Source organism: Triturus cristatus, chromosome 9 (assembly GCF_964204655.1).
Source record: "Triturus cristatus chromosome 9, aTriCri1.1, whole genome shotgun sequence".
In the NCBI taxonomy this organism is placed as follows: Eukaryota; Metazoa; Chordata; class Amphibia; order Caudata; family Salamandridae; genus Triturus; species Triturus cristatus.
In genome coordinates, this window is record NC_140592.1 from 1,216,130,779 (window position 1) to 1,216,153,479 (window position 22,701).

General features: G+C 44.5%; 1 protein-coding gene across 5 annotated transcripts in view; it reads left to right on the forward strand.

Annotated features, from left to right (window-relative positions):
* Positions 1 to 22,701, forward strand: part of DPF3 (double PHD fingers 3) — a 499,249-nt gene that overhangs the window by 441,138 nt on the left and 35,410 nt on the right. The gene's annotated exons all lie outside the window — the stretch shown is intronic.

Here is a 22,701-nt window from a genome sequence, read left to right on the forward strand (position 1 = left end):
AGAACAAGTATGGGCCTACAACCCCCCAGGGCCGGCCGCTAAGCAATCAGAGCAATAACGACAAGTATAAACACAGGCAGCACTTCGGGGAGCAAAATCGTACAGCTAATACTGTGAACAGCGTAAGTAGGGCACCAGGAGAAAGAGGTTTTCATTTTATGATGAAACAAGGCAGAAGGATCAGGTGACAAGCAATTTTAAAACAACTATCACGGATATGCAGAGTAATGAACGTTAGCGATTTACAGCAATCTATTCGGTCAATGGCGCAAACACAAGAACATCAGGATGGGGAAAAACATAGTATACAGTTGCGCCCGCAGTCCCCCGCCAGAACTCCCCAAGAACACCCCGGAAGTTGTGAACACGTGGAACGGCAACGAGGCATAGCAAAAGGAGGTGTATCACGCTGATCCCAGAAAAAGAAAAACAAAAAGAATCAGAGAAGAAAAAGGAGGCCATGGAAAAAAGATGAAAGAATACAGAATCCCCTCCCCCAACCCCCACCCTGCACCTCTGCAGATGAGTACGGCCCCCCCCCCCCCAGCAGTGTGCCTGTCGCCCTGGAACCAGACCCGAAATGTAGGAGAATAGGGAAAAAGAAGTAGGAAAGGACCCCCACCAGACGGGGGGTAGAGAAATTATTTATAGACTGGAGGAGGGCCTTCATAACAGACCCCCGGCTTCTCCCTCCCGCACGGTAAGGTTCCCCTAAAGTGAACAAGGAACAGCACAAAAACAATCTTCTCAAACCACGATGGGGAGCATTATGCACCTATTGTGCCAGTGGCCATGTCAGGAGAGCACACCACCCCAAGCCCGCCCGTCCACTAGGCGACCACCCCCGAGGGGCCAGCCTCATCCCTGACCACTCTGTGGAATTCTGCCCATGCCAACCCCTCGACCCAGCACCATACCCAATGTTCCTAGGCAGAGGAATGTCCAACAACGACAGAGAAGCGACACACACAGGTGGGGTGGAAGTCTCTGAGCAGCAACACAGTCCGCCGCGTGAGGAAAGAGGCTTCCCAGTGCTGCCTTAGGATCTGCACTGCACGCAGGGTTCAGGAAGGCAGAAGCAGCCAAAGCCGACATTAGTTGCTGGAGTTGTCTCTGGGTCGCAGGAGGGCATGCACGGGACGAGGCCACCACATCCCACTCAGGTCCAACGCCTCCGGGACAGATCAAGCCCTCAGAAGGTCGAACACACTGTAGCATACTGGCCGGGGCGTCCAGTCGTGTACTAACCTCAGGGGTGGCCGCCACACCGTCCTCCTGTGCGCAGTGTGGGTAGACTCTGTGTTCGTGCGGACAGGCGGGCCGCCACTGCCCCAACTCCGACGCCACACCATCGAGCTTACTCCCCAAGATCATGAAACCATGAATCAAGGAGGAGTGAAGAGTACCAAGAGCCTCGAGGAGGTCGCCGTACCCCAGCTCAGCTCTCTGTGATCTCGCCGCCACACTCCCAAAAATCGTACGCTCACAGGCCCGCTGCGGCCCAGCGGACAGGATGGTAGGCTTCATCGACCCAAGATGGCCGCCAAGTATGCCCGACCCTCACCGGGGCCGGGACCCCGGGACAAGCGTCGCGATGTCCACGTCGCGGGTGACCGGGTTCCGGGGGCAGGCAAAAAACTATCCGTGGTCACGGGCAACAGTCGTCCCCACCACGGACCAGCTCCCGTAGAAATCCGGGGGCGGCCCGCAATGATCGGGGCAGGATACGGACGGCGGCCGGGCAGCTCACCAGCAAGGCAGGGGCAGTCACCGGAGGATCTAAGATTTGCACCCCCGGTCATGCACTCGGTCAGCTACACTGGGCAGTAGAAGTGACCACGCCGAAATGTAGGCCGAGTTTGGCACCGCTCCGGTGGGCCGACTCCACCCAGTCACCACCGGCCGCTGTTGTCGCACTGCCACCCGGCCACGGCGTCCACTCGATGTCCCGGCTCCAGGGCCGCACAGGCCGCAAAGTTCAGATGCAGTTTTCTCCGGCGATAGCACGGCTAGAAACCTCGGAGTCACACAGTCGGGAGCCCCTCTCCTTCAGAAACACGACCACGTAGCACAGGTTGAGGATCTCAGGCAGGATATCCGTGCGGGATGCGGAGGTTCACGGAGCCGGGAGTCTACGCTGCCGTCCCGGTCGCCATCTTGGCTCCTCCCCCATATTATTTTTTTTAATTCAGTTTAGAGTTCCCTGAGTGACGAGTATTTGAAAAATAAACCATACCATTTATAAAGATTGGCCACATTGAATTTGGTGTAAAGGTTTGAAAACCCATAAGATATGTTTGCATTTCCTCCTGTATTTTGAAATGTTCTTTCTTTAACTTTTTTTAAACAACACTTTTGAGACCAACATTGGCAAACACATCAGCACTCCCATAAAGGCGAGACCTATCGGCTTTACCAAGGCTCGTGTGTGATTATTCTGGCTTCAGCAGGCCTCTTTCCATCCATCCACCTCGTGTCCTTGTGCACTGACCACATTTGGAAGCACGGTGCCATTCAGGCTGTTCCATCGGTCTCCCGAGGTCTGGATGCCAACACCTGTGCTGGACCCTGTCTCCGTTTCCATGGCTACGGGGAAGTGCGGGACGACACTTCACCTCCGCGCAGCCGGCACTGCTGAAAGGTTCTGATGGCTGGATATTGAATCGCCGAGGAGTGCGGAGTTCCCGGTGTGCTGCAGGCCCTGGCGTCCCGTGATGCTGGAAAGGTCGCGCTGCTTGCTTCCTTTTCATCTTGGTCAGTGGTTTTTGAGCCGGAGTCGGGGGCCGAGCCGCCCGCCGCTGCTTCCACTCGAGAGATCTAATAAAGACAGGTGGCAAGGCCACAGGCGTCCAAGACTTCCGGAGGGGGTTGCCATGGCAACACACTAGACCTTCGGGGGCTTGGATGCTGTCATCGGTTTGGGGTGGTGGGAAGGGGGTGCAGATGGTAGAAACGCTATGTGCTCCGAAAAAATAATGCTCTGCAATGCCTAAGAGCACAAACAAGGGGGGACTGTTTGTTCCCCAAAACTGATCTGTGTTCGATTGTGACGTTTTATTTTGGGATGCTTGATGTAGTGGGGATCTGCGACCAAGAAGCAATGGACGCTTTACAGAACAGCCATGGATTGTGGCAGGAGGGCTTCAGCAGGAGTGCTTGTGTTTGGGGAGGGCGGCGCGGGCTACGGCAGGCCGATAGGGCCAGAATTCATAGGGAGCCGGGGTGGTAAAATATCATTTGAACCGCACTAATCCGCTGGCGCTGCATCTGTACTTCATCATTTACACTACATGCATTTAGAGTTGAATGCGCAGGGAGACAATGTAGTAGTGTCACCCTTTTTAATCATGGGCCTCATTTAGGAGTTTCCCGGGGTCGCTACTGCGACCACTGGCATGCCCCTTGTGACCCCTGGCACTGCCCTTGCGCCCTCCAGCGTCAGAAGTGACAGAATCGGTGTCGGGAACATAAGCAGCCCGTCCCTCTGGATGTGGGTGGGGCAGTGCTTAATTTGAGCCGGTAATTTCCAGTGCTCGGCACCCACACTTAATTGCCAGCACCTGGCTCTAGTAACAGTCTGCACATGGTAAACACAAGGAGATGATGGACGAAGTGCTGAAACTTTTCAGACACTCCCCCCCCCCCCCCCCCCCCCCCCGTCACAGATCAAGGTTGAATCCAGTGGCAAAGTGAGCAAGGACCCATGTCCGGGCATACCCTGTCAACTTAGGGCGAACAAAGCAAACACAAGAAAATGGTGGACGCAGCGCTGAAACGTTTCAGACACTCACCCTCATGCACAGATCTGGGTTGAAACCATCATCGTTCTTTTGCTCACCATGCCACCCCAGTTTAGACCTGGCCAAATGCAAATCAGTCTTGGTTCTGTGCCTCATGGGAACTGTCCAGCCCGAACTAGTCCTGGGATGCTTGTTTCCTGTTCAGGTAAATGACCTGGCTTGGCAGTGCGGGCTGGACTGTTCCCATGAGGCACAGGGTCAAGACTGATTTACATTTGGCCAGGTCTAAACTGGGGTGGCATGGTGAGCAAAAGAATGATGGATTTAACCCAGATCTCTTGACTGGGGGTGAATGGCTTGATTTGTTCTGCTTTCCTTCCATCAAGTGTGTGTCTTTTGCAGTCTGCACTTGTTGGCACTGTCAGTCGAATTTAGAGATAAGGATAAAAGCTGTTTATTAATTCAATACATGATACAAAAGGATTAATACCTACCATCCAGGCCGTTTTTATAGCTTTGGGGGCCTGGAATTGTCACACTTTTAAGAGTGTGATGATTAGTAGTAGTGTGTTGGTGCTGTCATTGTCAGCTCTGGTGAGGCAACGGGTGGTGCAAGCTGCAGTGGTCTCTTAATGAGGCCCGAGCACTTTTTTATTTTAATATAAATTAAGCACTGCAGTGGTGTCTTGACTCACCTCGTTTTTTGTCAATCTATTATTATACTAAAAGCGAATAATATTACAAAATTCTCTACTAGTACAATAAAAAAGTACAATTATTTGGAATATGACTTTCCCTGGCAGCTGAGGTAAGAAAAAAAAAATGCTTTTAAATGTATGTATGTTGTGTGCGTGCTTGCAGTTTTGAGTGAGTTTATGTAAGAGAGTGTGTGCATGTGTAGGCAGACTGTGTGTGTGTGTGTTTACGTGTAAGCTTGTGTATGTGTGAGTTAAAGTGGAGGTCAAAGGGCACGTGAAGTCACTTCTGCTACCCCTGGCATTTTGGTGAGTTGACGTCCATGCTTTTAACCCATCGGGCCCAGCTTGCTGCCTACTGGCACTTAGTTTTGGTGACTGGCAGTTATTTTTACTCATCAAACTTTCACCCAGAGCATGATGGAGACAACAAAAAAAGGTGGGAAGAAGGAGGAAGAGAAAACCCGTGATTAAGGGAGAGTAGGGATGAGAGAGAATTTCAAAGAGGGAGATAAAGAGCTGGGGAGTGCCTGGTGGTGGATTAAAGAGGCATGGAGTGTAATCAAATACGCAACCTTGGTATTTGGTACCCCGACCTTCAAAAGCGCACACTCATTCATCCACTCATCCACTTGACCAGTTACACATGACCTCACCCATGCAGTCATCACTTGGCCCTCCTGTGCAATGGGAGCTCAAAAGTTATCAGACCACCACTGTGCAATTGAACGTATACAAAAAAGTGATGCATGGAATGCTTGAATTAATCTCAGCCACTGATAATTACGCAGGCCGTATTTCAATCCATCATTATTTTGCACACCATGCCACCTCAGTTTGGACTCAGCCATAATCAAATTAGCCTTGACGCTGCTCCAATTGCAACAGTCCAGCTCGAACTGCCAGATAGTCTGGAATGCTGCCCAGATTAGTTGCCAGTGGCTGAGATTAAGTCAAGCATTCCTTACATCCTCTTGTAGTTTTTGCAGTAGACTCTCTCAGTGCAACACTTATGGCCAAATGTGGGTTCCATGCTCCCTGTGCCATAGGACTCAAGCTATACCTCACTGATGAGACCTGAATAAGTCAAAACCAGTCTGGGGTTGTTTGCGTTCTCATCTGAAGGAGACCTGGTCTGGCTGCTCGGATTGTACTGTTCCTATAGAAGAAACACCAAGACTAATTTGCATAATACAGATCTCTGTCTAAATGGCAGCAGTGCCACCCTATTGGACCAACTGGTACATGCACAGAAAGTACACTGAACCTCCTCAATAATGCCATTCACACCAGTGCCCTGGTTGGTACAGTCATCAGTATGTGCATTAGTTTTGCCATAATCGCACATTTTGGTCAGGTATTGAAGGTTACAAGGTGAGCAGCTAAGTCAGAGACTAGGATTCCGCAATTGTCCTGGTCCGTAGCGTCTAATAGTCTCACCAATTATTTTTATACTTTCAAGTTCATAAAGTGCTGCAACATTCGTCTTCATTCCTAAACTGCTCATATGTTTACAATTTTCCATGTTCTCCTTCAGAATTGCCAATAACTTTAGAAAACAAGCATTGGTGTAGCCAGTAGGTCTCCACCTTTTGAAATATATACGCCCACTATAGGTTTTTGGTATGGTCCACAAGAGTTATTTTGCAAGCAGACAACTAAGAGCTGTCGGTAGGTGAGACCTAAATATACTTTAATGTGCACTAATTCAGAAATCTGCCTCATATTTACCCAAGCACCCCAAACAGCCATTTATTGTGAGATTTCACTGCAGGATCAGGATGCAATTAAGCTTTGAACATGCAAATTGTACCCAGTGCTTAAAATGCACTTTATTCAGGGCGAGACCATTAAACGTATTACAAAATAACATACATCTTATTCATAAACAAATGTAAAAATCATGAAAAGACAGTTGTAATTGCATAAAACAGTTCTGATAGGTTATCAATAAATCAGACTGCCAATGGTTTGACTGAATGTTCAGATTTCAAAGTACACAACTTCTTTCCAGTATTCCATATGGAGACAAGGAACTTATATATGCTACTGAGTATAGGTTTACTTGTGTCCATTCTCAATACTCGTTAGGCCTCTTCATGTCTCAACGTTTCTATCAGCCGGCCATTTGGCATAATCTATTTCTTTCAAGCACCAGTATAAACTGTGCCACATCAGATTCTACCTGCTGGCACCTATCATTGGCGTTGGGATTACTAGGCCATCTGCCACGGTAACTACTGGAGCAATGGATTGCGTGTCAAAATTTTACATAAAGTTACTTTGCAGCCGGGGGAGATATAGGTCCCAAATATTTCAAAGGCAAATATGATTTTAAAATCCCAACTAGACCTCCAGTTTTACATCTGTGTAATATCCTCTAGAGCGCATGCCCACAATCATTCTGTTAACAAATCCTTTATAATCCTCAGGGATTCATTTGGCTCGATCACAACCACTAAAGCCCGAGTGTCCACAACATGGACTTTATGTATTTAAGCCACGGAATCTTCGAGGTGCATAGTTGATTTAGGAATTCACCTAAGGCCGCTCTGTAAGGGCCCTGTTCTCACATGGACCAGCATTTATGCAAATTTAACGGAGGATGAGTCTTTACTTTGAGGACAGTGGGTTTTTACCCAAAGTCCATGTAAATGGGGAGCAAAGGGCAACACTTTGGAAATATAATTAAAGATCTCAGAAACTGAGTTTTGGCAATAGTCAACTTTTGGATTTTAGAGTAACCCCCAGCTTTCCGCTCCTTATAAGGCATCCCCCAGTGCCTTAACATTGTATCTCTCTAATGATAATGAAATAGCTCTTGATTTTGTTGCCTTAAATGTTTTTAACACTTCTGATGCATAGTAATGTCATTTTAGTTAACATTTATGCAACTGAGGCATCCAGGACATGTTATGGTTTAGCTTGACCCCCCACCCCCTATAGTCGAAAACAGTGACATCCTCTATCTCTATTGGTCCTACATTTAGTTGGATCTGTCAAGCCTTGGAAGGATTAAAAATCATGTATTTTGTTTAATTGGAATTTGGAGCCATACCACTTTCATTGCAAAAGCTTGAAAAGGGATCAAGTAATTGGTGCAGCTGGGGGTCGGGGTGAGGGGCTTTATATAATGAGTGTATCAGCGATTAGGAGGGCCAGGACCATCAGCCTTCTTATTTTTGGGGACTCACTGCTGTCTGGATCTAGATAACTCACTACATAATTTATGTACAAGGAAAATAGGGTAGGGGCCACAACGCAGCCCTGCCACGCCCCTTTTTCTATTTTTACATGGTTGGTTAATTCACCATTGCTAGCCTATCCTAACCGTGGGTAAATCTCAATATGCAATCAAATCAATATTGCCAGCAAATTGTGCCTGGAAGACTTTGAGGTTTGTGGCTTTAATACTTGAGATACAAGCACATTTTAATGTCTAAACTGAAGGCAATACCACTATAAATATCAAATCCCATTGTAAGATTTTGGTATGGTTCACAAGAGGTAGTTTTGCAAGCAGAGAGCAAAGACATTTTGATCACTTGTTCTTAAGATTACAGTCGTTTACTATTGTTCAACTCAGGAGTTTTATTTCACTAAAAATGTCCAAAACAGTGATTTATTCCACATCAGACGAGACACATTTTTGATTGATGAACATCCTTGAGAGCGATCTTTATCTGCTTAAACTAGGTTTAAAAAGACAATGTGCTGTACACCTGCAGAAGATTGTATTAGTTTGTGGATTGCATGCAGTTGTGAACATGTCTGCATTTCAAAGTAAATCCGCCCAGTTTGGGTGTTCGACAAATCCTCTTGGAAAATAACTGCTTCACATGAATAATTTTTGAACATTGCTAAATAATCCCAATTTCGTTTCTTCTACACCACAACTAACTAGTGTGCAATACAGTTGGTGCATTCCTTACTCTTACATGTGTGACTGGAGGAACCCCAGCGGAACTAAGAAATAAGCAGGTAGTATTTCCCATGGGGACAAGCCAATTGAAACCACTTCTTTATGGCGCAATTGCACCTTTCCACATGCCCACTTGACTTTTGATGGTATATAGAAGTGATTCTGCATTTAACATAATTCTCACTTGCATATGATCCCAATTACACTTTGTCATAAGGGACAATCTCCTGGGACAACTTTCTCTGGTAAATATTTATTTAAAAAATGGGATGATCTTGCTAGTTGATCATATAATTTACAAATTTGGCCTCAGTGAATTAAAGCCAAGCTATAGCTGAAGCCTTCAAAATGGCACTAAAATATACTAATTTAGTCCAAGCCACTTGTCCTTGCCTTGCGCTCCAGTAGTTTGATGAGAACAGGAAATGTCCTTATGCCTTTTTGTCTGGTTTTGGATGTAAAACATCCTTTCAGCATAGAATCCACATGCCTCTCAATTACTGGCAACCTAAAGTAGACGTTGACTTACCATGATGTCAGATGTGAACCATCTTCAGCAAAGAGTTTGACGTATACACTGGCAGAACCTCTTTATCAATGCACAAAAGCATTCCACCAAAGAAAGTCAGTTAGTAATACAAACAAAAGACCTCATGTCATAGCTATCTGCAGTGTTGCAAAGTCCTCCTTCAGTGATACAAACCTTGTATTGCTCAGTCGCATCTGATGGACTCTTTCAAAGGCACTCTCACTGAACACCTTCCGACAGAATCTACTTCTGCACAAAACACTGTGGTAAATATTCTTTTTACCGAAACTGAATTTCATACGGAATCCTTAAAATAAAGTAAAATAGCTCAGAATAACAAGAGGCAGAAATCCGTGGTATAAGAGGTTTCTAAATGGGCTTTATTCCATCCAAAATGGCCGACTCGAGTCGCGGCCTTCAGGTTCCGTCACCACGAGGGTTCAGGAAGTGAAGTACAATACTTTATTGACAAGAAGTAACTTTTATAGGTCATACATTTACAATGAAACAAGTGCAAAAAGGCGTAACAATTGATAAGATAAATTAACATAGTGATACGTAATTGAAACTAGGCGTAATAAGGAGCAAAAAGAAACATGATTGGCTCTCATTATCTTACATAGGTGGATCTATACGATAATACTTAACATGGATGCGTGCGCAGCAGCATGACGTGTGATTGACGTGCAACTAGGGGGTGAAGGGGACTTGACATTTAGCTCTACATGTGGAGACGAGAAGTCTAGGGGGTCATGTCAACCTAATCCCAAATCATATCTAACATCCTATGTTTAGAGAACTATGTTATCCACAAGGAAGGACTCTCGGACAGAATCTATTCTATACTAACTGTATGTGCGTGTACAAGCGTCTAAGTGTCTATATGAGAAGCGAGGGGCAGAAAACTTTCCATGGCAACAGGGCTATGAATCACTTGCAGGAGGACGGAAAGGCTGAGTCCTTTGCCTGTGAGCTAAAGGAAATGTTTACCTAAATCACTAGACAGGAATGCATCGGCTGAAGAGCAAACTAGATAATTCGAAGGTGAAATACAGCTTCTTGGCAGGCAGGCGAAAACTGGCCGAGGCAGGCACCGTTAGCTGCACAGGGAGTAGGACAAAGTTCATGGATACAGATGCGAGCTCAAGCTGAAACTGTCAGAGACAGAGAGCAGGGAAAGGCTTTGAGGAAAGAATCGGGCCTACTTGCCTGAACTGTAAAAATGGAGTACCTTAGCCATATAAAGTCGGTGGCTTTTCATACTTAGGAATTGAATATCCAGCCCATTGATGGCGGATCTGACAGAGAACATGTCGACGGTAGACACACATATGTTTGCGTCTTGGAAACTGGAACTGGAGGGAACATACATGTACTTGTGACATGCACATAGAATCGTTGGGGTCCAAGATAGGGGACATAACTGATCAGGAAAATCCACATTTCCACATTCCCTCCTTGTCCCCTACTTGCCCTTCAAGAGATATCAATCTTCATTATTCCATCGATTTGCTCATGGAGCATCATTTCTTCTTCCTTCTTTTTCCGGCATTTTGAACGAGAACTTTGATATGGAATGCATGATGTGGCACACAGACCACAAATCGCTGGTCCACATTGCAGGCATAAACAACAACTGAAGAGCATAAGAAGGCCAATACCTAGGAAGGATAGAACTCTCCATCCCCAGGCTGATATCACACTCCAAAACCACCCGGACCACGTCCAAGTGCCTGTATTCTCGTGTATCTGGCTTACAATCTTATGAAGGCGTGTTATAGCTTTATATACAGATGGCGAATTTTCTGGTATGAATATGCAGCAGCTGGATCCGATGACCCTGCAAGCTCCGCCCCTATCGGCCAGGATGACGTCAAGGACAAGACGATTCTGGAGAACAACAATTCTCATCACTGATTGTTCCTCTGTCAGATTGCCTAGGGCGGTTATAGTCTCGTTTACTACAGCTTCAAGAGTCTTGGTGAGTCTGCGTATCAGCTTACTATTTGATATTGTACCTATATAGGGAAAGATACCTTTATTGAAATCTACATACTTGTCCCATGCCGTCTCAGTATAATCGACAACTGGGAGATCTCTACGCTCTCTTTTGTGTACTAAAAGAACATTTCGATAATAATCAGGGGGAGCTAGGAAAACAGGTGGCAAAAGGAATGCTATGTAACAGGTACCATCCCAATCTAGAGGCAGACGCATATATGCCGTCTGACCACATATAAAGTAAGAATGGCGAGAAGCTCTAAATGAAGATTTCCCTTGATCACTATATTCTACTGTAGTAACGCATTTGCTATGGCCCATGTGTATGGAACCAACTTTTCTCACACATAATTCACCCTTAACTGGAAATACTGACATAGTGGGCAGAATTAATTCAACTTCGGATTTGACGTTCAAAATCATGAGGTTAGGCGTAAAATTACCTAATTTATACACTTCATTTTCTAAATCAGTTCCTGTTCTACTGGGGTGACCCTCCTTATTAGGGTGACAGACTTTGAATAAAACTAGATTCAGATTTCCCCATATCCAATGTTGTTGATAAACTGCTGTGTCTGGGTCTATGGAATTTAGTAAACTAAACCATGCTCCACAGGAGCCATTGTGTGTGAACGGATGTGGAAAGAAAGGCAGAACTCCTTTGTTATTCTGATAGGGAGGGAGTCGGCCACACACCCAACAATTGGTGGCATTACTAGTCTGATGGGAATGATGTAACATACTAATGAAGGTGTTATTGCGCAGCGCAAGTCTATAAGATAATTCATGTGGCGGTAGGTCACTAAAAGAATGTTCAGCAGTAATATTATAAACATGTCTAGAAATAGGATGATATATGTGCAAAATCACACTCGTAATGATTATTAAAACACTCAATAAAAACAGAATTAATAATGTCCTCACACAGTAGCTACGCAGTGATTTACAATACGCCTGTCGTTTCAACATTTCTCTGGTATTTTCTCTACTCAGGTCCAAGGGATACATGTCAGAGACAATTCAACCGCTTCACCTTGGAGAGGACTTAAACAATCAAATTGCTCGACTGTTTGGGCCTAAGTTTTAATTTATAGTTCTGAGAGTCATTCCTTTCAACAAAGGGAAGTTTTGAATCAGTCTGTGAGGGAGTGCAGGGCACAGTGTCTATATCCGAGGATAGTCCATGAAATTTCTTAACGTGACTGGAATGTATCCATCCTTTGCGGCCCTCCACTTTCACGGCTGTTCTTGTGGTCAGCAGGACTAGCTTCGGTGTTTTCCACCTGGGCTCCAATTGCGTTTTCCGATCGAAATTCCTCACAAACACCAGATCCCCCGGAGCAACGTCATGGGGTTTCACCTCAGTGTTGTCAGGAAAAGCTGCAGCTACCTGTGAACGACAAGATTGTAGTGCAGACATCAAGGAAGCCAGGTAATCTGTCAGCATATTACAATTAACATCAGTTATTTTACGTGGTACAGGCGTCCCCCACATATTTGGTGGCCTTCTGAAGATCACCTCATACGGGGATAGCCCTGTTCGAGAGTGTGCTACCATTCTTATGTAAAATAGTGCAACTGGTAAGGCTACTATCCAGTCAACACCTTTCTCCTTACATATTTTAGACAATCTGATTTTCAAAATTTGATTATGTCGTTCCACGAGACCTGCTGCCTCGGGGTGTCGGACACAGTGGAACTTCCACTGATATCCCAACAAAAGTGAGACATGTTTCATTAATTCGGATGAGAAAGGCTGGCCGTTATCTGAATATACAACACGTGGTAGCCCGTACCGTGGGAAGAATTCTCGAACTAACTGTTTGGCAGTAGTCGGGGCCGTGTAATCTGATACTGGGTACGCCTCAGTCCATCGGGAGAGAGCGCAGACAACTACAAGAACATATTTGAATCCTCGACATCGTTCCATCTGGATATAATCCATTTGGAGCACTTCAAAAGGATGATCAGGAGTCTGGAATCCACCCTGTTCTACGGGAACACTTTTTCCCGGGTTGAACTGACAACATATCATACAGGTACGGACCTTTTGTTTAGCTGCTGCTCGTAAATGTTTATTGAACCAAATGTGTTGAATGCTATCTAGCATAGCTTTTTCTCCTAAATGCGCCGGGCTGTGAATTGTAGCTATAATGGCTTGGACCATAGAGTCAGGAAGAAACCATACAGATTTCTCCTTCGTCATCCATCCCTGATCTGTCTGGATCCCTCCTAGTTCAGTCCATTTCTTTAATTCTTCTGCAGTAGCATGTGTCTGTATGTCAATTACGTCAAGTGCGGGATCCTTAATTGTCATACACTGTGTTGGTGTCTGAACTATTGGCTTTGTCATGTCTAATGTGCGATTCTGAGCAGTCTGTTTAGCTGTTCTGTCAGCTAAATCATTGCCTTGAGAAATGATATCAGTAACCTTCGTGTGTGCTTTACATTTCATAATCGATATAGCAGTGGGTAGATGTATTGCGTCTAACAAGGCATGAATGAGGGGTCCGTGCTGAATGTGGGCACCATGGGAGGTTAAATAACCTCTCTCTCGCCACAGTACGCCGAAGTCGTGTACAACTCCGAATGCATAACGTGAGTCAGTGTATACATTAACTTTCTTATTTGTGGCTTGAATACAGGCTTGTGTTAGAGCAATAAGTTCTGCTGCTTGGGCTGACAAAGTATCTATACAATTTGTCTCAATAACTTCAGTGTCTGTTGTGACTGCATACGCGGCCACTAAATCTCCTGTACTTGTTCTCATGCACGATCCGTCTACATACAACGTCAGGTCTGGATCTAACAATGGAACGTCTGTCAAGTCTTGTCTAGGTTTCGTCTTTATTTCAATGATTTCAACACAATCATGAGCTAGTGGGTCTGTTCCAATTACAGGTAATAGTGTAGCAGGATTCAATGTATTACACCGTCGGATCTCTATGTGTGGTTGAAACAATGTCAGTTCATAACCGGTAAGTCTTGCTATGGTCAAGTGTTGTGTTTGTGTTCGGTTCACAAGAACCTCTACTGCATGTGGTACTTGTACTGTCAATGGATGTCCTAATACTATGGCATCGCTTTGTCTGATTGCTAAAGCTGTCGCCGCCACTGATTTCAGGCATGCAGGCAAAGCCTGAGCTACGGGATCTAATGTACTGGAAAAATAAGCACATGGCTTGCGTGATCCTGCTTGATCCTGAGTGAGTACTGACAAGGCAGTACCTTCACGTTCTGTAACAAAAAGTGTAAAATGTTTGCTATAACATGGTGTTGCTAAAACAGGTGCTTGACATAAAGCTTCCTTTAGGCTTTCAAAAGCTTGTGTATGTTCCGGAGTCCAAGGGAGAACAGTCGATGTGGCTGCCTCCTGTGTGGTTAGCTGAATGAGTGGTTTTGCTAGAAATGCGTACTGAGGGATCCACTGCCTACAATATGAAGTGAGGCCTATAAAAGCCCGCACTTCCTTTTGTGTCTGGGGTATTGACATGTTAGCAATTAACTGGATGCGATCTGGTGTAAGCTGCCTTCCCTCCTTGGACAGCGAGTGACCAAGATAAATAACTCGCTGGACACAGAATTGCAGCTTAGAAGGAGACACCTTGTGCCCCTTGTCGGCTAGAAAATGTAAAACTGTCAGAGAAGCCTTTTCACATTCAGGTTCGCTTCTCGCGGTGATCAGCAGATCATCGACATATTGAAGCAGTGCAGTATTGACTGGCATGTGGATACTGTCAAGTTCTCGTTTCAGTGCTTGGCTGTAGATGCTGGGGCTTTCTGTGAATCCTTGGGGAGCGCGTGAGAATTTAAAGCTGCGCCCATTTAAACTGAATCCGAACAAATATTGGCTTTCCGGATCTATTGGGACGCTGAAAAAGGCATTCTTGAGATCAATTACAGTAAAGAATGTTGCTTCGGAATCAATTGCTGTCAATAATGATGATATATCAGGGACCACAGGAAATTGTGGTACAATGCACTTGTTTAGTTCACGCAAATCAATAACCAATCGGTATACTGGTGGGGCAGTAGGATCAGTTCGTTTAAGAATCGGAATTATCGGTGAATTACATACATTGGAGTCTGTTTCTACAACTACTCCCTGGGCAATTAGCTCATCAATGATTTTCAGCAAAGCCACTACAGCATCATGTGGTAACTTGTATTGTCGCATTCGTGGTAGTACCACTCCTGCTTTCAATGTGACTCGGTATGGTGTAATGTTCATGCAGCCAACATCCGTAGGGCCTTGTGCCCATAGATGTACTGGTAAAGTCTGTAGTCGGGGATCCATGTCCCTAGACACATAGTGACCTTTAAAATCACGTAGAAACAACCTTACTCCTTCCGGAGAACAACATATTATGGCTCCTAGTGCTTTCAGAGTTTTAATTCCTAACAGATTTTCTGGGCATGATTTAGTAAGCAATAAATCTGTAGTTCGTGTCAAAGGTCCTATCGTAAGTGGGAGAGGCTGTGATACTTCATTAACAATAGGTTTTCCTGAAAAACCAAGGGAAACATTTTGAGAGCCTGAGAGGGGTGCCCCTGGAACTTCACTACGTTTTATAGTTGTTCGACTTGCCCCTGTATCGAGTAAGAATTTTCTATCTTGACCTAACAATTCACTATGTACATACGGTCCTTCTTGATCTACAGGAATCTCGATGAGCGGTAAGTCAACTTCCCTCTCTAGGCTTGTTCATGCGTAACGCTGATACTCAGGATATTCATATTGTGCAGTCTGATACATTTGTCGTGTTGTGGTTTGTGTGGCAGTAGCAGGCAACGGTGGTGCAGCTGGCACAAACTGTATGGGCTGCTGTGAGGCTGGCATGGACTGTTGCTGAACTGGCATGGACTGTTGCTGAACTGGCATGGACTGTCCATGCTGCATAGCTCCTTGTTCATTCTGATCTTGTCTAACTAATCGTGGTCTCTCTTTTGCAATACCTGTAGCTATATTACGTTTCAGGACTGGACAATCGTGTACATAATGGCCTAGTTGCTTACAGTAATTGCAGGTTCCTTTTACAGGAGCTGCAGAATCACCAGAATGTGTCACACCCTTTTTGTGACCCTCTGCTGGTACTGTCTGAGAAACTAGCATTTTCATTTTTGTATCCTTCATGCGTCTATGCTCGTGTTCTTGTTCATCCCTAATTCTATTGTGATGATACTGTAACATTTGTAGCATTTGTGACGGAGTGTTACTTTGCCAGGTACTCTCGAATTTCAATATTCTATTCTTCACTGGAGGCAATGCATTTTCCACTAATTTTGTCACAAATAAATGTGGATATGAGTCACTACTTGCTTTTATACCACTGTTTATACCAAAACATTTTTCAAATCGAGCATAATAATCGCTTGTGTCTTCATCTTGCTTTTGTTTGCAGGCTGTGATTGCACCCCAATCTTCCTTTTTTGTAGTTAATAGACGTGGCAGTACCTGTACTAGTAAACCTGGTAACAGTTTAACTTTATCCCCGAGCCCTGAACCTGCAGTTCGGGCCCTTTCTTCCTCTGCTAATGCTGTCCAGTCTATCTTTTGGTCTCCCACTTCCCACTCTTTTTCTTTCAGTTTTTCATAGATGCCAGCAGGCAAAAGCACCTTTAATATCGTCATAATATCAGGAAAGGTGTACTCTCCCATTAGTAACATGTCTTTAATTTCTCGGTGGAAACCCGCTGGGTCTTTGTCATGACTAGGTACTACTTTCTTCATTTCTAATAATTCCATTTTTGATATGGGTGTGTAAACAAATACACGGTGAAACTCATTGTCTTCGCCTTTTATTGGGTGCACTTCTCGTAAAGGATTTTGTCTATCCATATAGTACGGCGTTCTTTCTCTGTGGGGCAGCGAGAGAGAATCCGGATTTACAAAAAGGACATACTGTTTACGTGACACTAATATCTCTTTAATTAGCTTGTTACTAGAACCTCTCCATCTGTTCGTGAGTAGTTCCGTTAATATATCAGGTAAAGGACCAGGGTCAGCATGTTGGCTCTTATATAATATAAGGAGTTGCTGAATCATATAGATTCCAGCTAAACGTTGTTCATCTGCACTGAGATTAAAAAACGTGTGTGCTACGGTCTCATCACCGTATATTTCAGGACTGTCAATCCAGTGAACAGCTGATCTGGCTAATTCTTGCTCATCCATGGAATCGAGGAGGTGGTAACCCCTTCGTTCTCGTAGTATTTTATCTGCGGCTTGAAACAAATGTTCAGGAGACTTCAGATTTATTACAGGCGTCGGGTACGTTCTGCTATTATTTGGGCATACAGAGTGTATGGGATCAGAAAAACATCTAGCATTATCACAGGATCTTCCTCTGCCTACATAGGCTATGGTCTCTGACTGTCTTGCGGAATTCCCTGATTCGGACACTTCATCTTGCTCGAACTCGTCTGTTCCCAATCTTTCTTCATGAATACGCTCTATTTCTCTACGGATTTTTCGGCACATGGCTATTATACAATTTTGCTTATCGTGTCTCCCTTCTGATATATTCTGGCTCCATCTTGTAAGAATAAGCATTGCATTCGGGTCTACCCCCGGACGGTCTTGATTTCTGATCACACAGTTTATGAGGAAACGTAACAGTTCCCCCTGTATCTCTACTTTCTGGAATTCCATAGCTCTGTTAATACATCCTGGATCTCGTCCTGTTTGAACAAAATGGTATATGTTATCTAGATGCGTAGTCATTCCTGGTAACCTTGCTAAATACTCTGCGGCTCGCCTGATGCGTAATGATGCCAGGACCATTTCGTCCTCTTTACCAACCACCGGGTCATATCTACAATTTACAAGGAGTTCCTTAAGCGTACGTTCACTTACGAATTTAGGTGTACGTGAATGCGCTGATTCTTGAAAGACAAGTTTATTTATTCTGGGTGGTGTAAAGGTATTGCTAGCACCTCCCGTGGCCCCATCTGGGGCATCGGGTGTGAATGGGTTCGTTGAACGTGACACAGCAACTATGGGTGTCGATACCACTGTAGAATCGACTGCGGGGACAGATGTGCTTGCCGAAGCTTGTATCGGGACTTGCTGTTGCACGGGGTCGGATACCTGATCCTGACGTTGAACCCCTCCGCCAGACGGTCTATGTAGTGTGGCGTTAGTATACTCGGGAGCTGTGTCGTCTAGATATGAGGAAAGAAAAACATCTTCTGCGGTTCTGGGATGCCCTTTTTGATGTACCTTAATTGGAAATAACGGGGGTGGCAAGTCTTTTGGCATCCCTGGAACAGCCTTTGGTAGTCCTTCGGTTAGAAGGGGATACATACCATTCATAAGAGCATTTCTTTGTCTATTTACTTGTTCTGACTTCACTCGGATACCTTCCTCAATTAATAGATCTTCTTGAACTTTATTTGAACTTTCTTTACTCCTCTCTTCTTGTCTACGTGCTTTTTCTGTACGTCTATGAGATTCTTTACGCCATAACTCAACAGCGTCTTTCTGTGACTGTCTGACCTTTCTTTTCCATAACTCTTCCTCCACTTTCATGATGCACTCTGCATCCCAGGTTCCCGCTGCGGGCCACCTTTGACTTTCCGGCAATCCCTTGGTATAATCTACCCATAGATCAAGAAACAATATGGCATCTAAGCCATGCTTGTGGTACATAAAATGCCCTGGAGTGTCCCTAGGAGGAATAGGAACTGCTTCTTCAAGCACCCCTTTTCTGGTAGTAATCTGTCTTAACTTCGAGAAGAGCGGCATATTGACAACTGATCTGATACTTACTCTTGAATTCACTTAATACGAAAAACACAATAATGAACAGCGAACAAAGAACAATCATTCATACCACAATATGCAAGACATTTGAACACTTTAAACATTAAACATTAAACATTTTAACAATAACCGACAATGATGACAGTCTGCCTAACTAATCACCACGCTGAATTCTTGACAATAACTGAATACTTCGGAATACTTGATATACTGCTAAACAGTACATATACACTGCTAAACAGTGCCGACCGGATTTGTGTACCCAAATCCGTCTTGACCGGCACAACCTATGTGCGCGTCAACACGCCTCCTCGGCGATGGTACTCACCGAGTAGCTCCTTGAAACGGAAGGCCTCAGAGAATGGACAGGACTCGATAACTGCGGATAGCGGACCCTCTGGACATCGGGATTTCGAAAAACCTGGTGGGCTTCTGTATACCTCGGATCTTGCTCTCTCAGCTAGGCTCTGGTCGGGATACTTCGCACTTCTCACCGCCTCGTCTGGGTTGATCGCAGCCTCAGTCGCCCCCGCTTGACCGGAGGGAGCTTACAGGAAATCCTGCTGGTACGCGTTTATGGTCCGTCCAGCTGTGGCAGGAGACCGGGCCTGCAACGCACCGCCGGCGCGTGAGATGAGAAAGTGTCCCTATTCGGGCGCCATTATGTGGTAAATATTCTTTTTACCGAAACTGAATTTCATACGGAATCCTTAAAATAAAGTAAAATAGCTCAGAATAACAAGAGGCAGAAATCCGTGGTATAAGAGGTTTCTAAATGGGCTTTATTCCATCCAAAATGGCCGACTCGAGTCGCGGCCTTCAGGTTCCGTCACCACGAGGGTTCAGGAAGTGAAGTACAATACTTTATTGACAAGAAGTAACTTTTATAGGTCATACATTTACAATGAAACAAGTGCAAAAAGGCGTAACAATTGATAAGATAAATTAACATAGTGATACGTAATTGAAACTAGGCGTAATAAGGAGCAAAAAGAAACATGATTGGCTCTCATTATCTTACATAGGTGGATCTATACGATAATACTTAACATGGATGCGTGCGCAGCAGCATGACGTGTGATTGACGTGCAACTAGGGGGTGAAGGGGACTTGACATTTAGCTCTACATGTGGAGACGAGAAGTCTAGGGGGTCATGTCAACCTAATCCCAAATCATATCTAACATCCTATGTTTAGAGAACTATGTTATCCACAAGGAAGGACTCTCGGACAGAATCTATTCTATACTAACTGTATGTGCGTGTACAAGCGTCTAAGTGTCTATATGAGAAGCGAGGGGCAGAAAACTTTCCATGGCAACAGGGCTATGAATCACTTGCAGGAGGACGGAAAGGCTGAGTCCTTTGCCTGTGAGCTAAAGGAAATGTTTACCTAAATCACTAGACAGGAATGCATCGGCTGAAGAGCAAACTAGATAATTCGAAGGTGAAATACAGCTTCTTGGCAGGCAGGCGAAAACTGGCCGAGGCAGGCACCGTTAGCTGCACAGGGAGTAGGACAAAGTTCATGGATACAGATGCGAGCTCAAGCTGAAACTGTCAGAGACAGAGAGCAGGGAAAGGCTTTGAGGAAAGAATCGGGCCTACTTGCCTGAACTGTAAAAATGGAGTACCTTAGCCATATAAAGTCGGTGGCTTTTCATACTTAGGAATTGAATATCCAGCCCATTGATGGCGGATCTGACAGAGAACATGTCGACGGTAGACACACATATGTTTGCGTCTTGGAAACTGGAACTGGAGGGAACATACATGTACTTGTGACATGCACATAGAATCGTTGGGGTCCAAGATAGGGGACATAACTGATCAGGAAAATCCACATTTCCACAACACCACCAATGGCAACAATGCTCACATAGTAACCTCAAAAAATATTCTGTATTGAAATTACCTTTGCCTGGTAAATGTTCTTTCTTGTATTTTTGATGCCAAACAAGCCAAGTTTAGGGAAACTCTGAAACTGATAGTACAAGAACATCAGCTGCATATGATTGGTCACAGATGAAAAGTAGAAATCAAAATGTCTTCTTTCCTCTCTCCGAACACAGGCAAGAGACCTGGCGTTTGCATATACAGGTACAGAAGTACCCCCTAATTCCATCTTCACTCAGAGACTCACTCAAGCCACGGGACTGGCATCAACTGCTTAAACACATTTAATTATTTGACTAAAGGGCCGAAGGAAGGGTGTGGAAAATACTTTTCTTGATAAAACTAAAACATTTTAGGGCCATGTTGAAGATGTTGACTGGAATGCAGCACACAAATGAACCTCTTGTTGCTTTTCACCCTTCAAGGACTTTGTTTAGCTAGTAACCTCTACCAGTTGAAAACGTTTGTGAAAACTGAGTTACACCCTAGTCTGCAATACATGGAGGAGGATGGACCAGTTTTCATGGTGGCAATAAAGGGCTAGGATTTCCTCTCACATTCTCCTTCCAGTGTTCCTCATTGTACAGTAGCCTCTTTACAAAACTGAAAAGTCATCCAGTCATAGAGGCCAGGGCTAGTTTTTTAGGGTGCCAACCCGATACCAGTGCAGTGCAAGACTTAAACATGCCTACAAGTAATCTGCGGATACTCTGGCTGTGAGGAGGATAAGCCAGATGGCCTTCAAGTAGATACAAAAAGGGGACTGAACGCACCAACATGATGGCAATAGCAAATGGCTTTCTGTTTGTAAGGCTAGAGGTGAACCCCACAGAAGCAGCTTTAAGAAAGGCCTACAACTTGGAAGGGAGGTACCAATGCTACAACTGCTCTAATACGAACGTCCTGCTAAACAAATTACTTCTGTAAGACCTTATATAAAATTTGGAAATATATAGGCAGGGTTGAGTTGTAGACCTAACCACTGCACCCGTTGACCTTGGCCAGATGGATATACGTGGAAGCAGGACATGGAGGTCCTGGAAAATAAAGTAGGGGTGGGGGAACAATTCTCCCCAAAGGGATGCCTTGAAACAGGGAGAGGGGAACGGGCCCAGAGGCCCATCTTCTCCAATTTCCACCACTTCTGCATCGTTTAGAGAACCGAGGTTGGTTGACTACATTCCTCTTATACTCTACTGACCCAACTCTGTCCCTCAAATTAACGCCTTACTAAGCATAGAGCAAATTGTCCACCCATATTAAAAGGACATTCACTTTAATATAAGGGAATGGGAAATCTCTTGTAGGCATTCTAGTAGAGATCATCCTAACAATTGAACTGATTGTGCCAGAATCATTAAAATGTTAAATACTTGATTGGCCTCTCGATATATTTTGCAGTCTGGGATAAAAAAAAAAAATGCAATTGATAAAGTGAATTAAAACATCTTTTAATATTATGTTTGATCTTGCTCTTATCCACTGAAGTGACTATTTTAAAAGAAGCATCCTAAATGGCTGCATACGGTCTGCATACATACTTTGACTAACAATAGAGAGGTTGGTCTTTATTCTTGGGGCGTACCACCTCTTTAATTACATATTCAAAATGCCCAGGTGTTAGCATCCATTGGAGATTGTGTGACCAAGATATTGTACTCCTGATTGTACAATTTGTTTTTTTTTGTAAAATATCATCTCTTAATTTTACACCTCACTTATTGGAAAACTGTGTCTCAAGCCCAAATGCTGCATGAGCTAAGAAAAGCATTGGCTATCTATGATCCTTAACATATCATGCACTAGCTTCCAGCACTGTCTACCACTTTGAAGAATGGAAGCAAAGCCTGACAGCTGCCTGAGGCCAACTAACAAATGTGATATATTGGTAGCAACAAATATTTTGGAGCTTTTCCTCAGCGTTAAATATTCCAGATATTTATTGTATTCTTGCAGGAATTGGGATAATGTTGAGTTACAAACTAAGGTTGCTGTTCCTTTGATGCCAGTGATTAAGGGCCTTAAAGACTAACTGAAGTAGAGAAGAGAGTTTGATGCATTCCCATGTGTTGTATATTCGGGGTAGCAGCTGTATTATCTGTATAGAAGAGTGTTTGAAATTTTCAATAACGTTATTATATATATTCTTCACCC